At 41.7% G+C, this 16,959-nt stretch overlaps 1 long non-coding RNA gene across 1 annotated transcript; it reads right to left on the bottom strand.

Annotated features, from left to right (window-relative positions):
* Positions 1-821: 821 nt before the first annotated feature.
* LOC141621306 (uncharacterized) lies at positions 822-4,040 on the bottom strand. The gene is made up of 3 exons (XR_012532209.1): positions 3,805-4,040; positions 3,600-3,707; positions 822-1,805 (listed from the first exon to the last, which is right to left on the bottom strand). It is a non-coding gene; the product is annotated as an uncharacterized LOC141621306 (long non-coding RNA).
* Between the last annotated feature and the right edge of the window lie 12,919 nt (positions 4,041-16,959).

Below are 16,959 nucleotides of genomic sequence, written 5' to 3'. Positions count from 1 at the left end.
GGTAACGCTCATGATCAAGGAAGAAGGGAGATTAGACACCAAGGAAACGCCAGACACTCATATCTCCAATAACAACATCACTCCCAAGAGTCTCCTCAATCGCTTATGTTACTTCTTCCTAACATATCCCCTGGAACAAGATATTTCACTATAAGTGTGATCTCAACGCTCCAAATTCTCAAACATCCCGAAACGATTTTCACAAGCCTAAGGTCAAGACTTCCAACAAAGCTGTATTTGTATCCCACTAGTGTCAACTATGGGTTCCTCAAAAAGTAAACCTTCAATCAAGAGTCCCAATACCATGCTCTAAACTCCAAGAGAAGGTTCCTCAAAAATTCCACAAGGTTCTCATTTCAAAACAAGGTAGTAACATACCAACCTCAAATTATGAAAAATCAATAGGATCTCAAGTTTCTCTATCCTTTTACTTATTAAGGATTCTCAAAAGCAGAACTACACCCAGCTCCAACATTGTCTCATCATCTCAAGCACTCAATGCGACCTCAAGGTCTATAAAACTATAGGATTAACAAATTCTTCTCAACACTAAGTCTCTCTAAACTCAAGAACTCTCAAGAGTCAACTAGAATGCCAAATCACATCACCAAACCATTCTGGTCATCAACATCCCCAAGGAGTATTCTTTCAAATTTGATATCCTAAACTTACTTACCATCAAATTCTCAAGGTACAAGGTCATAATTGTAACAACACTTTATCACCTCAGAGTTTCTAAAACCATAAATTGAAATTAGGTTCCTTAGCCTAACAATTGGTGTCATCCATACCATTACCCTTTCTAGTTACCAAAACAAGCTCTCTATAGACATAAATCCCAAGGTATTTTCTCAACTCACTAAACTCTCACATTAAGCACAACTAACAAGATTAACCAAAGGATCCCAAGTTATATTCTCCTATACCACTCAAACCTTAACCAATCAATTTCTCAACTCGTTCACGCCCTCCAAAGTTACATTCTCTCAAAACTGGGTTCTCTTGGACAAGGGAACTATCCTGCGGTATAAAAGGAAAGTGTCCACATGGACTTTATTATAAGAAGAAGACGAACCTAAGATGAAACGGGAGAAAGAATTGAAAGGTAGTTACCTAGGCGAGATAAGAGGAATTTGAAAGACGAATGACCAACGAAAATGGAAGATTAAGGTAAGATACACTGAATACGAAAAGAAATATCAAGAAAGTGGAAGCATTCTACATTTGGCATAACCAACCTTTAGTGGCACCAACACTAATAACTAACAATCAACAAACCTAACAATTAGCAATCACAAACAGACTACCACACAAAATCCTAATTCTACCCATCCTACCCTTCTCTCAAGTTTATTATTTTAAAGGTCAAGTGATTCTAAATGGGGTGCACAAACGTGCGTCGAGAGCAATAGGCTCTGATACCAACTGTGACACCCTTGATATTTAGCGTTATCTAATTACTTAAATGCGTAATTTCTACAGAAAAACTGGTAGGATATGTTTGTAAATGGTTCAACTAGTCCAAAAACCTGCAATTTCAAAAATTTTCTAACTAAACCATTCACAACCAATTCCAACTCAAGAAGAGTGTCAGAAACCCTGCAACAACTGATAAACTAATTTACATACATAGCTTAAGACGCAGAAATATAAAGATACAACCCAAAAATAGAAAGGGAGACATATGTCCCTTCAAATTATATACAAACCAAAAGTGTAAAAGGTTTACTAATAAAATAGCCAAAACTAGGTCCAAGGTTCCTTGCTCACTAGCCGTCTGTGACCCCCAACTAAGCATCAACAACCTGTCAATCGCATTTTATACAAACACGAAAGCCACAATTCAGTGGGAGTAACTTGAGTCCTCCCGACCACGAATCGTCAAAATTAATGTAACATGTAATGTAACATGTAAACAATTTGATAAACCATTTACTTATCATGTATTCTAACAAATGACCCCTAAACTGACCAAACTAAACTATCATGTGAATCAGATAACAAATAGTAATCCAAACTTTATCAACTCAAAACCGCTTACATCTCACCTATTACGATTCATAAAATCACCATACAAGAAAGGGCAATATATCAAAGACAGGCATAAGTTCTTAGTACGGTCAATAGTCACTTTGTAACTCAAGTCTATACCACGAGGTAGGGAAGGTAATCGAACCGGTATCTTGGCTCAGCGGTTACTATTAAGAAAACATGGCCAAGAGACAACACAACCCTAGCCTAAAATCTGCGCAGACCTAGACATGCGGATACACACCACCGCACCCAAGACTCACAACTTTTTTTAAAACAACGTGAAGTGAGTACCCTAAGGACACCACCGAAGGGTCGGCTAGTACTTAAGCTGACCCCATACTATCAAAATTAGTACCTGAGGTCATGCCCCAACTTGGATAAACATCCACTAGTCAGGAACACAAAGGCTATCAAGCGGTGAACATATACTCGTCAGAGACTATAAAGACCTATCTATGATGAAGGCCGAAATACTCACCTAGGACCTAGTCACAAATAGTCCCGACTTGAATATTTTAGCCCACACCACCCAAAACTCAGCACATAAGTCAAGTAAGACACCCACTTAACCTTAAGAGGGCAAAAAGTCCTACTTACCAACATAAATTCTAACATTCTATCATGTGAAAGCTATATAAATGTCTATTTACAAAGATACAATCCCAACAGTTCCTCAATAAGTATTCAATACAAATTTCCAATCCTAGCAATTATAACAATATAAAAGGCTTTAGGGGAAACTAGGGCCATTTCTACAAAATAAGAAGCTATTAAAATTCAACTAACTAAATAAGAAGCTATTTAAATTCAATTAATTACACATGTGAAATAGAGATATAATAAATGGCCTAAAACAAGAAAAAGGCCGATTATCTAATTCATTCAACCGAATTTTTACCCGCAACCCCATCTGCGACAGTGCGGGTCAAATTGCGGTGACCAATCACTCAATTAATCGACATCGCATCGATCCAAAGGGACTAAGGCTCGGTTTTCGACAATCAACAAAGCATTACAATTATAGCTATAAAATTCATTTTGAGCCTATTAATTACAATTTCATTTTGTAAACTATCCTAACATGTGATAACTATTAATATAAGCACAATTTTTCCGTTAACATAATATTTGTTACTAGTATGCTTCAATTCAAATTACTACCCTTTTGTTACTTATACTATTCTAATATTAATTAACCCTTAAAAAGACCAAGATCGCACGAAAACCCGCGAAACAAGCACGGACCAACCCGGGCCAACCATGGGCTAGCCGTGGGCCTACCACGGGCCTGCCACGGCTTTGTCGGGCTTGCTGCCGGCCCGCCGCATTCTTAGGACCATTTCTCCTCTTTTTTTTTTCATTTTTATACATTATAAGACCGTCTGAAAATTAATTAATCGTCCCCAATTCAATTTTGATAATTTAAACTACCAAAAGGCACAAATTAAGCTTGCATGCAACTAAGTTTAGCATGTGAAAAATTACTACCCAAACAAAAATTCACCAAACATACAAAAATCAAAAACATGTGACGATAATTCGTCGAGTAGCTCGAAATATGTTACCTTAAGCTAGAAAATGAGCAATTAATCCTCAAAACCGAAACCCTAACCACAACTAACCGCTATCCTCTACAATATACGAGTCCCCGAACTCGTCTTCCAATCTTTCACCTAATTAAACAATAAAAACACAAAAATTAAGCACAAAACCGAAATCACCGAAATTTGGTCTTAAAAGAACTTAATGAAAATTGAAATTAGAACATACTAAGTCGTAGATCGTGGCGAGGGGATTCCGGAAAGGTAAATTATGCGAAAAACGGACAAGAAACGAAGATTTTATGACGATTTTGAGCTTGAATGTGTATGAAAATGGGGTTTTGGTGTTTTTAGAGGATGAACACCAAAGATTTCAGAAAAATAAAAGGAAAGGGGAGGGGGCTGTCACGCGTGAAAGAAGAAAGGAGGACAAAGTACGTGCGGGATTTTTAGTCGGGATTTTTAACGAGTCGGTTTTGACTCGTTTCAATAATAATTAAATCCGTAAGTCAAACGCAAATTCCGTCAAGTCCAAAGTCTTTAAACACGAGATTACAGTAAAATTGAGTATTCACATGACCCATTTCCAAATTCGTTTACCCAACGTTCAAACGAATTGTCATTTTCCCCCCGATACGCCCTTATTTCGAAATAAAAGATTTTACACGGTTTAAACTATTTTTAAACATTTCAAAACTATCAAAATAAATACTTTTCTTCAAAATATAATAAAATTATATTTCTTTGAATTATTTTTACTTTAAATACATTATTGTCAAATTTTACTTGATTAATTAATTATTTTCGAAATATATTAACGGTCCGAAATTTACGGGCGTTACACATGTCGTCTAAAAGGGGTTTTCATCGGAAGAATATTCGTAGATTGCTCCGAATTCCTACCAAACTCGAGAAACGAGATCACATTAGGGGATTTTGTTGTCGATTGTACTCCCTACATACTCCGAAGCGGCAATGAAATCAATGGCGTTTGGGCCGATGACGAGGATGATGTTTACCTCGTCAAAGGTGCGACAATTCCTCACACCCAAGAAGAAATCTTAAAGGTGAGGCAAGATGCCCTAGAGTCAAACCATTTGACTAGATCCGGGCGCCCATATCGTGTGGAGAAAGCTAAGGATATCCCGAGTAAGGCACCTCAAAAGGAGACGGCAGTGGTCGAAGTTCTTGGTGAAGGGTCGACCTCCGAGGCTTCCCTCATCAAGCAACTCCAAAAGACTAAGGCCGACGTATCTATCTGGCAACTTATCCTGAGCTCTTTCGAACATCGTCAAGCTTTGTTACAGGCTTTAATGAACATGACCGTGTCGTCGAATACTACTCCTGTGGACATGGTCACTCACATCGCCCAGAATCGGCCTCAGATTACCAACGCTGTGACATTCTTCGACGAAGATCTGCCACCGTTCGGGCCTCGACATAACCTGGCCCTCTATATTGCTACCGTGTGTCTCAACAAGCATATCCCTATGACTTTGGTTGACGACGGATCGGCCGTCAACGTACTCCCTCTGAAAACGGCGCATATTCTGGGCTTGGAGAAGAATGACTTCATCCCCACTACGCCGACAGACGGTCGGGCATTCGATGGCACTGTGCGTCGAGTGAGTGGACTTGTCGATCTAGTAGTACAGACTGGGCAAGTGGAAAAGAAAATAAATTGCCAAGTAATTGACATTTGCTCATCCTTCAACTTATTGTTGGGGAGACCTTGGATCCACGCTACAAGGGCCGTAACATCAACGTTGCATCGAAAAATCAAGGTCCCACTCAATGGCAAAACCGTCACCATTGACGCCACGCCAATTACTGTAGCAGGAGGAGACATTACTTCCGAAGTAAGGGTCGAAGCTACCAATGACGCATGTGGTTTCGAGATTGTCAACATGATCGAGCTGAACTCCGAAAATATGGATCTATATACGGGAAGTCATGTCTGCGAGGTGATTCTCGGAATCGGAAGTACTTCGGTTTCTCTTTATATCCTAGAAAGGAGGAGGCTTTCAAGTTGAAACCACCCGTAGCCAAAGGAGTAACCTTCGGGCTTGGATATGAGCCCACTGAGAAAGATCTACGGGAAAAGAGGGGAAGAACGATCGAAGATCGAGATATTAAAATGGGACCGTATCACCTAACTCTAAACGGTCACTTCGTGAAAGTGGGAAGAACTCCCTTGCATGGACTTCCCCGAACCTATCTTTGACCCAAAGAAGAACCTTATGGTCCCAGGAATCGAAGTATTCCAAGATTGCTACTACATCCCTGAAGACATTCTGACCGTGATGCCAGTAGAAACCAAACCGGATCCAATAAATGACGAGAAAGCTATGGGTCTCCTTTTCGGTGAAGAGAAGAAATCACCAATACCAAACGAAGATTTGGTAAGCATGATCCTGAGAAGCGAGCGGTTTGACCCATCTACCCTCATCACCGATGTGGATCCTCTTAGGACCAACACGGGATGGCGGAAAACAATCAAGTGGACTGATAACAAAGGACTTCTTTTCAAGTTGACAACGGGAGAAGGAGAGATGTTCAAACCAGATGATGTTACCGATTCTGAGTCTGAGTCGGAGTCTGAGTCTGAGTCTGAGTTAGGTCCTAAGATTGAGTCTAAGGAGTCAGGTGTTGAAAATACCCCTCCCCTAGCTTTCCCTTCCTATGCACCTTTTCCTAATGGTGGTATTCCGGGGCACTCCCGAATACCCCTATCTCGCCACTAAGCTCTGACCAGTTGGCTCAAATGTTAGCGCATTTCGCGCAATTTCAAATCAATAATAATATGAACCAGTTTGCTTACGACTCGTCTTACTTACATTGCAATTCAATTTTTGAAAATGATTGTTTTAATAATGACATTGAGACTGAGGTCGAGGATGAACAGTTGGTCGAAGAAGAAGAAGAAGAAGAAATGGAACCACCTCTACAGTTGATAAAAGGGTTGGAAGAGTACGAACAGAAAACTTCGATCATCGAAGATACCGAAACTATCAATGTAGGTACAACCTTAGAACCACAGGAGCTTAAAATAGGAACTACTTTAAGTCCCACCGAAAGACAGGGGTTCATTGATTTGTTGCATGAGTTCAAAGATGTTTTCGCATGGTCCTACAAAGACATGCCAGGCATTGATAGGGAAATTGCGAGCACGGGATCCGAATCAAGCCGGGATATAAGCCGGTCAAGCAGAAACTACGCAAAATGCATACAGATTGGTCTTTGAAAGTCAAGGAAGAAATCGACAAGCAACTCAAAGTGGGTTCATCAAGGTGTCGAATACTCGACCGGGTGGCTAACGTCGTTCGATGCCTAAGAAAGATGGTAAAGTTCGGGTTTGTATGGACTTAGGGATTTAAACAAGGCAAGTCCGAAGGACGATTTCCCATTACCTCACATCGACATCCTGGTTGACAACACGGCAAAACACGCGTTACTATCCTTTATGGATGGATACGCCGGTTATAATCGGATCAAGATGGCGAAAGAAGATATGCATAAGACTGCGTTCGAACGCAATGGGGAACCTCTTGCTGCACGGTAATGCCTTTTGGGTTGATAAACGCGGGGCCACATACCGAGGGACCGCGACAACATTGTTACATGATTTGATGCACAAGGAGGTCGAGGTTTATGTCGACGACATGATTGTCAAGTCAAAGGAGCGTGATGGCCACCTTGGTACGCTACGCAAATTCTTTGAACGATTGCGCAAGTATAACATGAGGTTGAATCCACAAAAATGCGCATTCGAGTCACATCCAAGCAAATTGTTGGGCCACATCGTCACCACCGTGGCATCGAGGTGGACCCATCAAAAATAAAGGCCATAATGGAAATGCCTCACCCGAAAACCGAGAAGGAAATTCGAGGTTTCCTGGGAAGAATCCAATATATAAGTCGGTTCGTGGCAAGGCTAACAATGATATGCGAGCCAATTTTCAAGAAATTGAAGGTCGGGGAACACGTCGTATGGGATGATCACTGTCAAGCGGCGTTCGATAAGATCAAAGAAATACTATCTTCCCCTCCCGTGCTTAGCCCACCAACGGCTGGGTTACCACTTTTATTGTATCTTACAGTCACGGATACTGCAATGGGGGCAATGCTGGCACAGACAGTCGATAAAGAGGAAAGAGCGATTTACTACATTAGTAAAAAGTTCTTGGAGTATGAAATCAAGTATACTCAGCTCGAAAAGACATGTTTGGCTTTAGTATGGGCGATAAAGAAGTTACGGCACTACATGCTCAGTCATAGTGTCTGCATCCACTCGAAGATGGACCCAATCAAATACTTGTTTGAAAAACCGATTCACGAGCAGTGTCAAGATGGAATTTAATGCTTTCCGAGTTCGACCTGAAATATGTACCGCTAAAAGTGATAAAGGGAAGGGCGATTCGCAGACTTCCGGCGGACAACCCGATAGAAGAAACTGAGGTTGTGGATACGTGGTCGTTTCCCGACGAAGATATCGTTCACATAGACAATGATACGTGGGACCTCTATTTCGATGGAGCATCGAACTATAGGGGATACGGGATAGGAGTTCTACTCATTTCACCGGAAGGTGAACATGTTCCTATCTCGATCAAATTGGACTTTAACGTCACTAATAACGCGGCCGAATATGAAGCATGCCTACTCGGTTTGCACAGTGCTCTCGAGTTAGGCATCAAAAAGCTTGTAGTACATGGGGACTCGTCATTAGTGATCAATCAAGTGGCCGGGACGTGGAAAACCCGAAGTGATAGTTTGGCTCCGTACCAAGCAAAAATCGAAGAACTAGAAAAGTTGTTCACCGAGGTCAAGTACGTGCACCTCCCCGAGACGAAAACCAGTTCTGTGATGCACTATCAAAGCTAGGCGCTCGATCAACATACCGATCATATGGATACTATGCCGATATGTGTCGAACGAAGATCGTCACCTGCTTATGTTAATGTAATCGGAGACACAGAAGAAACCGAGGCCGAACCTTGGTATCATGCTATTCTGAAATTTAAAGAATCAGGAGAGTACCCACCCGACATGGATAACCGCGGAAAGCGCGCTATTCGAATGCTAGCCGCTCAGTTCGTTAGAACCAATGACGGACAATTGTACAAGAAGACTGCGCAAAATATCCTTTTGTGATGCATAGACTCACCAATTGCGAAAAGAGTCATGGAAGAAGTCCATGACGGAGAGTATAACCCACACATGAATGCCCATCTTTGGTTCGTAAAATCATGAGATTAGGGTATTATTGGACCACGATGGAGACAGATTGTCGCCAATATGTCAAACATCGCCATAATTGCCAAATCTTCGCAAACGTACGACATGTGCCGCCATCATCATTATATACTTTGACATCACCATGGCCTTTCTCAACATGGGGAATCGACATTATCGGAAAGGTCAACCCATCTGGAACAATTGGGCATTGTTTCATCTTTGGTCGCCATCGATTACTTCACGAAGTGGGTAGAAGTGAAATCATACAAAGTCCTACAAGCGAAAGCGGTAGCAAAGTTCATTCAGAATGAAATCATTTGCAGATATGGGGTGCCGCATGAGCTCATTAGCGATCATGGCACTCACTTCCAGGCTGAAACCGCTAGCGTAATACTTGAAAAGTATAAAATCAAACACCACAAGTCGTCACCGTATCGACCTCAAACAAATGGTGCGGTGAAAGCCGCTAACAAGACAATCACTTTGTGATTCTCGGAAAATGATCGACAATTATCGCGAATGGCGGAGAAGATACCGTTCGCCTTTGTGGGGATACATGACGTCTATTCGCACAGCCACTGGAGTAACTCCGTTCTATTTGACATATGGGATGGAAGCGGTTCACCTATCGAATTAGAGGTACCTTCTTTAAGGATTACTTTAGAAAGTCGGTCCACTGGCCGATTGGCCGCAAGCCGTATGATTCCTTGGTCATGCTCGACGAGCGACGGTTAAATGCACTGCATCATGTTCAACTCTATCAAAAAAGGATACAAAGGGCATTTAACAAAAAGGTGAAACCTCGAGGAATAAAGGATGGGGACTTAGTCCTAAAGTCCGTCCGCGCTTTACTACCAATTGACCCGAGGGGAAAATTCAAGCCGAATCGGGCGGTCCTTACACCTGGTAAAGAAGATATTATCGGGAGGCGCGGTCAGACTGACAGATCTAGATGGAAATGACTTTGCGAATCCGACGAATTTGGATCAACTGAAGAAATACTATCCTTAGAACTCACTCTCAATGTCACAAAATAAAAATTTTGAATTGCAGTGCTCGTGAGCGAGTCTAGGCCGCGGCACTTTTGCCTCGCTGTTTTTTGTGCGTTATAAATCGATGATTGTAGCGCGTTTGTTTTGTGGAACTACGAGCTCGGTTTGATTACGTTGATAACGAGATACGTAGGCGCTCTTTAAAAGAGTACAACCGACCCTTCTTTGAATAAAATTGAAATTTTATGCAGAAACTGGAATTTTTAATAGATAGTAAGTCTTATTAAAGATCGGGCGATGCCCATTACATCCTTCAAAAGAAAAAAAGAAAACAACTAGCAACAAATAATAAGTAGTAGTATCAAATAATATATTTGGAGTCGAAGGCTCCTACATCTTCTTTTTCCCTTTGCCTTTTGGGTCACGTGACCGAGGCTCCTGTGGGGGAGGGGTAGTTGTGTTCTGTCTAGCGCGCTTCTTAGGAGGGATCATCATTTCCTCCCGAGGGCCCAGCCTATCTTTTACACTCAAGCGAGGACCAAGCCTCCCTTCTAAGGCTGAGCCCGAGTGTGCCTTTGAACCCAACCGTTTCCACACACCATCGCTTTGTGAGTCAGTCTTAGGAGTCTTCTCAGTCGTAGCTTCAGGTCCAGATGCAGACGAAAGATCGTTAACAAAGAAGTCGCGACTGCTTCTGCTTTTGTCATAATATTTGATGTCGACAAGCTCATCCTTCCGACACAAATCCTTACCTGATTCGGTCTTCTCTTTAAGCCATTTAGTATAAGACGGGGATACCCAGGTAGTCTGAGGGCGCGCAGATACGTACCAAAGACGCCTTTGGTGCCACCTCTGGAGCCAATCATCACATATAGAGGAATTCAGCTCCCTTGCTCGTCCCAGAACAGCCTCACACTTGGGAATTGTTTGTCTGCGGCCCATCTGACGCAGGACGCGGTCAGGGTAAATGTGAATAGACCTCTCTAACCCCGATGGCAAACGTCCTGGTCTTGTCATCTTCCTAAGGATAGTAAAGGATTTGAGGCGAAGCCAAGGCATGAACCAAAGAAAGAGGGCGACATTCCCCTCCTCTGTCGCTTGTTTCGCCAATATGTAAGGTCATTTTGATGCTCGTCTTCATACCGCTTGGCACGCATAGTCAGCATACGAGCGAGATACGAGCTGGGCTCACGCGGCGGGGCAAAGAGCCAAAATCTCTCGCAAAGCCACACCTGAAAAAAAAAAGAAAAAAAGAAAACATGAAAAGACGAAAAAAAGAAGAAGAAAAAGACGAAGAAAAAAAAAGAAAAGAAGAAAAAAAAAAAAAAAAAAAAAAAAAAAAGAAAAAGAAGGAAAAAAACGGAATTGTGGCATAATCGTGGCAGAATACAGCAAAATCGTGGCAGAATACAGCAAAGTCGTGGCAGAATGCAGCAAAATCGTGACAAAATCGTGGCAGAATGCAACAAAAACGTGACAAGATTTGTGATAAAGGAAAATTAATCAAGGATGCGAAATCAGGAGAATAGATTTTGTTACCTGCAATAGACGGGAGCATCCCGACCAATCAGTACCAGGGTTCATTTTCTTAGCATCTAAACCCCGAGAGTTTCAAGGAAGAATAATCCAGGAAGGGTTATGTCCCGTCTCCATCTGAGACACAATGGACAAAAGCTTCGCTTGTCCTACACAAGTTGTCTTGTTCATCCTACCTTCGAAGACATAGAGGTGAAGCATGATCAATCCAAAGGCCCTGCGGCAATACGCTGGCAGTAAAGTACTGTTTCGCAAGATACAGAATCTCCGATGAATAGCAAAAAGGTTGACTTCGTCACCAGTAACTATCCCCTCAGACTCCGTCCTGGAAAGGCCAAGGCAGTCTAGATATGTTCCACGCCACCCTGAATGAAATTTAGGTATAGCCGGTATGGCCTCAGCATCCCATCCTCCCAGGGCGGAAAACTCTTCGGGTAGAGGCGAGATCTCCCCCTTAGGAAAAGCAAAGACATGGTTCGAGAGGATCCCAATAGCTAAGGCGGTGTTCCAACAACGCAGTTGAAGGGGGATCGCGTAAGGAAGTAATTGCGCCACCGAGCGGTCTTTAATTCTTGTCTCTCTGCGCCCGATGAAGTCTGTCTCCCATGCTCGCATAGCACTCGCTAGATTATTCATAATGATTTATGTTATTTGCACCAGTTTGGAAGAAAGCGAGAATAAATTTGGCAATCTGACTCTTCCTTATATATAGAAAGTATAAGGGAAGGAAACACCTAGGAGGACACCCCTAGGGTGCCGTTTTTTTGAGCTGTGTGGGCCTTGGGTCGCGCGCCTCTTAGGCCCGCCCCATCCACACCATCTTTTGGCACGATGCATCGGGTTTTCGCACATCTATCGCGTTTTGGGGAGCGCCGGAACGGCCGATTTACATTTTCTACCCTCGACAAGTCCATATTTGAATTAAAGCCCGTGCACACTTACGGTTTTATTTTCTTTTTTTGTTTTGCGGTAGCGGGCTACGCCCACGTTGTTTACCGGTCGTATAGAATGTCTGAGTCGCATTTCATGCTCACCCATCAAGGTTCAATTTCAAAATTTCAAAATTTCAAAACCTTTCAAAATTTCAAAAACTTTTTGGGTCGACGACCCAGCATCCAAGTGATTCATTTCAAATTCAAAATTTGGGTCGATGACCCAGTCTTTCAAATTCAATTTTCGGGTCGATGACCCAATCATTCAAAATTTTCAAATTCAATTTTCGGGTCGATGGCCCAATTATTCAAAATTATCAAATTCAACTTTCGAATTCGATGACCCAAAGATTTCAAAATGATCCAATTTCAAGATCGATGATCCAAATGTGCTCATGTGATGATTATTGCTAGTACGTTTTTGTGTTTCAAATATAGCAGGATATGCTTCAACTGGGGGCTCTAAAGTCTTCGACTTTAGAGCCATTGCAAACTGGGGGCTCTGAAGCCGTTGGCTTCAGAGACCATTATCAAGATGTAGAGGATGATATCCACCAAGAATTCAATTCAATACAAGAGTATGAAATGGAAGAATTCCGTGGCTGAAAGCAAATGATGAAAGCGGCGGCAACCTCCTTGGAAAGTCCCGTCCCATTTGGACAAAGGCCAGCAGATGATAAACTTTGGGCATGTGTCAGCAGTGGCCGAACTACGACGCGGGTTTGATTCCGTCAGAAACGGATACGTAGGCGCCTAAAGATAAGGCTCAACCCACCATTTATGCAATTTATGGGTCGACGACCAATGACGATGATATTTCGACGCAACAGAAGCAAGAATCAATCCCCAACGAAGTTTCAGGTATGATCTCTTCTTATGGTCAAGCGAGCTTATGTACGCAAGTCTAATGGACTATAAACGACCCGAAGAATCCTCAGGTCGAAAGGGACCTGGGGTATACTTTGACTTTCGCCTTGTCCAAGCCTCAGTCAAAGTGGGGGCTCTGTAGATACCCGTATCCGTCGATATTGGAATTTATAGAGAACCCGACAAACACCCGATGATGATAGGACACATGTATTCTTTAGTTGTCATTGTCATTATTTGGAGCTCGTTTTACGATGTAGAATGGGTGTCGTCGATGAAGTATTTTATTAATTTAAATGATATTTAAATTAATGTTTTTTTTAGTGAGTTCATTTTATTAATTTAAATGATATTTAAATTAAAGCCTTTTAAGGTGATTTCAATTTAATTTATTTTATTTTGAATTTTATTTTCCCAAGTTTATTTTATTGAAAATAAAATAAATATTTGATTTGAAAAATCATTTTTATGAGTATTTTTGATTTGAAAAGTCATTTATTTTAATTTGTTAATTGATTTGAAAAATCGATTTTAAAAGCGAAGAAAACTCGTTTTTTAAGCATGTGTTTTTGAGCTCGTTTTTAGCTCGGTTTTTGAGCCCGTTTCCTTTGCGAATTGGCACGAATATCGAGTACACTAACCCACCTAGACCAATACCCATCCACCCTTGTTCGAACCCCCCATACCACAGCCCAAATCCTCGTCCCAAACCCCTCACAAGCAGCCCGCATAAACCGAGCCCCCCCCTGTTTTGCGAGCCAATTCCCGAGCCCAAACCCGCTCCAAACACTACCAAGACCCGTACCCATTAACCCTAACCCATACCCTAGTATCCTACTCATATTATCCTAGCTTAATCACCAAGAAAACCCCCCTCAAACCCTCACAAAAACGGCTGGACAGCAGCCATCCGTGAGCGAGCCCGATTGCTCCTTCCTCCCTTTTAACCTATTTTAACTCCTTATAAATACGACCCCTTCACCATACATTCATTCCTCTAAGTTCTCCATACATCCAACCATCACCCACAAGCTTTAAACCTCAGAAACAAACCCTAAACATCCTCCAAAAACCCTAAACAAAACCGACACACAAACTGGAACTGTTTGTGTGTCCTCTTCGAAAACCCTTTCGTTCCTCCATCAAACCTTCATAAAAACTCGAGTTTCTTGCTCCTAATTAACCACATAACATCCATCTACACATTAGACAAAGAATTACGAGCCAAATTGCCCTTGAGAGTACACGAAATCCCTCGAAAAACAGAGTGAAATAACACTCTGTTTTCGCGGTTTCTTCTTGTCTGTCCAGTTCTGTTTGTGCTCGTTTTTCGTGCCCAATAACCCAAAACGAGCAGGGGTTGCTTTAAGATCCTTGTTCTCCTCTCTTTCTAGTTTCCAAAACATCTTTTAAATCGAATTTTCGTCGTGAAACGAGGGAGATATCACTGTTTGAAAATCGCTGTCCAGAAAGTTTCCAAAACGCGTGTTTGCTTTATCCTTCGTCGACGACGGCCTCTCGAGATAAAATCTACCATCGATTACGACCCAAGACGGTGTCAACGATACATGTAGGTTGAGGGTGCATCAAATCCTCCTCTTCTCCCTTTTATTTCGTTTGTTTTATGCTCGTTTTTTATTGTCTTTTTTTGTTTGTTTTTTCGTTTGTTTATCGATTGTTTTAAATTAACTATGAAACTAGTTAGTTCGAGTATGAGTTAAAGTACCACCATGAACACCCGCGTTGACTTGAGATGGGAAAAGAAACCGCTACTTAACGGTCGTACACCCCCGTCTCATTTACATATCCTCGTGTTCAAGGTAAGGCATAAATAAAACGATTGTCTAACTTCGTTCTTCGCTTTCGACCCCCTTATTGTTTCGGCCAAATCGACATACCCTAGGACCCGTTGTATGTTAGTTTAACCTCTGATTGTTAACCTATGACGTATTTAGATGACATTAAATTAATCTAATAACCTAATTAGACACATTAGGGTGCATCGACATAGCTTTTAAAATCAACTAATAATTCTGTAAATAGTTGAACGCATCTTTCTTATCACTTGATTTCTCGCTAGCATAGGAGTGCGTGATTAGCACCTTCCTATTAACACTCGACGAGTAAGCGTTAATCTTATGATATCTGACCTAATTGGACCCTTTAGGCCGTGTGAAACACACTTTGCGCGACAATCAATCAACATCGTTTTTTACTCGTTTTCTAACTTGTTTCCTATCCCTTTTCGCAATCATTCGATCTAACCAATGAACCTAACTTAGGAACTAGGTTGACCTGGTTTGGGCCGTGAGTTGGCCGTGTGTTTTGTCTTTCTTATTTCGTTTCTCTTTCCTTGTTTGTCATTCGTTCTTTGTTTGTTTTGTAGCTTGTAATTCATAGTTGGTTTATCGAGTTGTAATCTTTCAAGTTTGTTTTCTTTTATCGAGTCAAATGATTGCTAAAAACCTTAGTCTTGTTTGGTTAGACGGTTGTTCCCCAATGTTTGTAGAAGCGTAGTAAACCGCATGTTGTCTAAAGCAACATGGCCCGGTTTATGCTAATGCATGCTTTGGTGCGTAGCCCTATGTCTAATTCGATGAGATTAAGCACGAGCACGCATTACGAGGAGTGACCCAAGGCCGTGGGTCATGTGAGCCGTGGGCCACCCCTCATGTGCACGGTTTTCAAGGCCAATCGGCCGTGTGTGTTGTCATGTATTGCGTCGTATATAGCATTTGTATTTAGATCGAGTTGTATCTTTAATTTGTTGTTGTGTCGGCATGAAATGCCTGGTTTGTAATAGGTAGATCCCAACGGCTCCCCATTCCCCTAAGCCTTGTTTGTTTGCTTTACATGTTGTTAGATCAATCAACCCACATGCTAAATTACAACTTTGACAAAGTTAGTTTAGTTGCATCTAAAACGACATAGAAATTGTTGTCACATGATAGGGTTAAAACAACGTTTGCATTTCATACATCGTAGTAGCTATGACCTTGTTTGAAATCCGACACTTGACTTAGTAGAGGCCGTTATCGACGGGCGGGGTTGGGTGTCCTTATGGGCTTCCCAACACGTACCCTCACCCCTTACTCAAGATCTATGGTTTGCGGATCCGTCTAAATACCATTGGATTACGAGAGTCATTCTAATCGAGTGATATAGGGTACAAGTCTTTATCTTTAATCACTCGTAGTCGATGGGCTTTATGCTTTTCGATGAAAGGTGTAAAGTTGACTTGAACGGTTCCAAGTTCCCAAAAAACTTGGTGGCGACTCTAATTTGTCTTAATTCGATTCGAAAGAACCTCGAGTCGATTATGCCGGGTGTGGATCCCTCGGACGCAGTTCCCGAGGGCCTTGTCCACAAAGTGATACCGTCGTTTTGTATCAAAGTTAAATTTATAAACCAAACTAAAACTATAGTTAGTGATAGTAAGGGTCGAACCACGGAGAGACAAGATCAATTCTTTTTGCTATTTTTAATCTATTGAAGTAACAATTAGGGGGGGGGGGGGGGTGGTTGGTTGATTCTAAACTAATAACTGGAACTTAAATGACGATTAAATTCGATATTAAAAAGCAGCTAGGAACATCGGTTCACCATGGCTTAAGGGTCAGTCAAGGTCTATCCAATACCGTCTCAGGATGTCAAATAGGTCCTCTAAGTCCCTATTCGAATTAAGCCTCTCGGTCTTTTTTTCCACCCTAGAAAGAAACTAAATTACTTTCGCTCCACTAGTCTTTCCAATTACTTGTAAGAAATCTAACTCTGCTAATCTCTCAATCTAGCAAAGGGGTAAAGTCTCACAGCAGTAAA

The sequence above is a fragment of the Silene latifolia genome, chromosome X (genome assembly GCF_048544455.1).
Source record: "Silene latifolia isolate original U9 population chromosome X, ASM4854445v1, whole genome shotgun sequence".
Classification (NCBI taxonomy): Eukaryota; Viridiplantae; Streptophyta; class Magnoliopsida; order Caryophyllales; family Caryophyllaceae; genus Silene; species Silene latifolia.
Note: the sequence above shows the minus strand (reverse complement) of the source record. Positions and strands in the feature narration are given on the sequence as shown.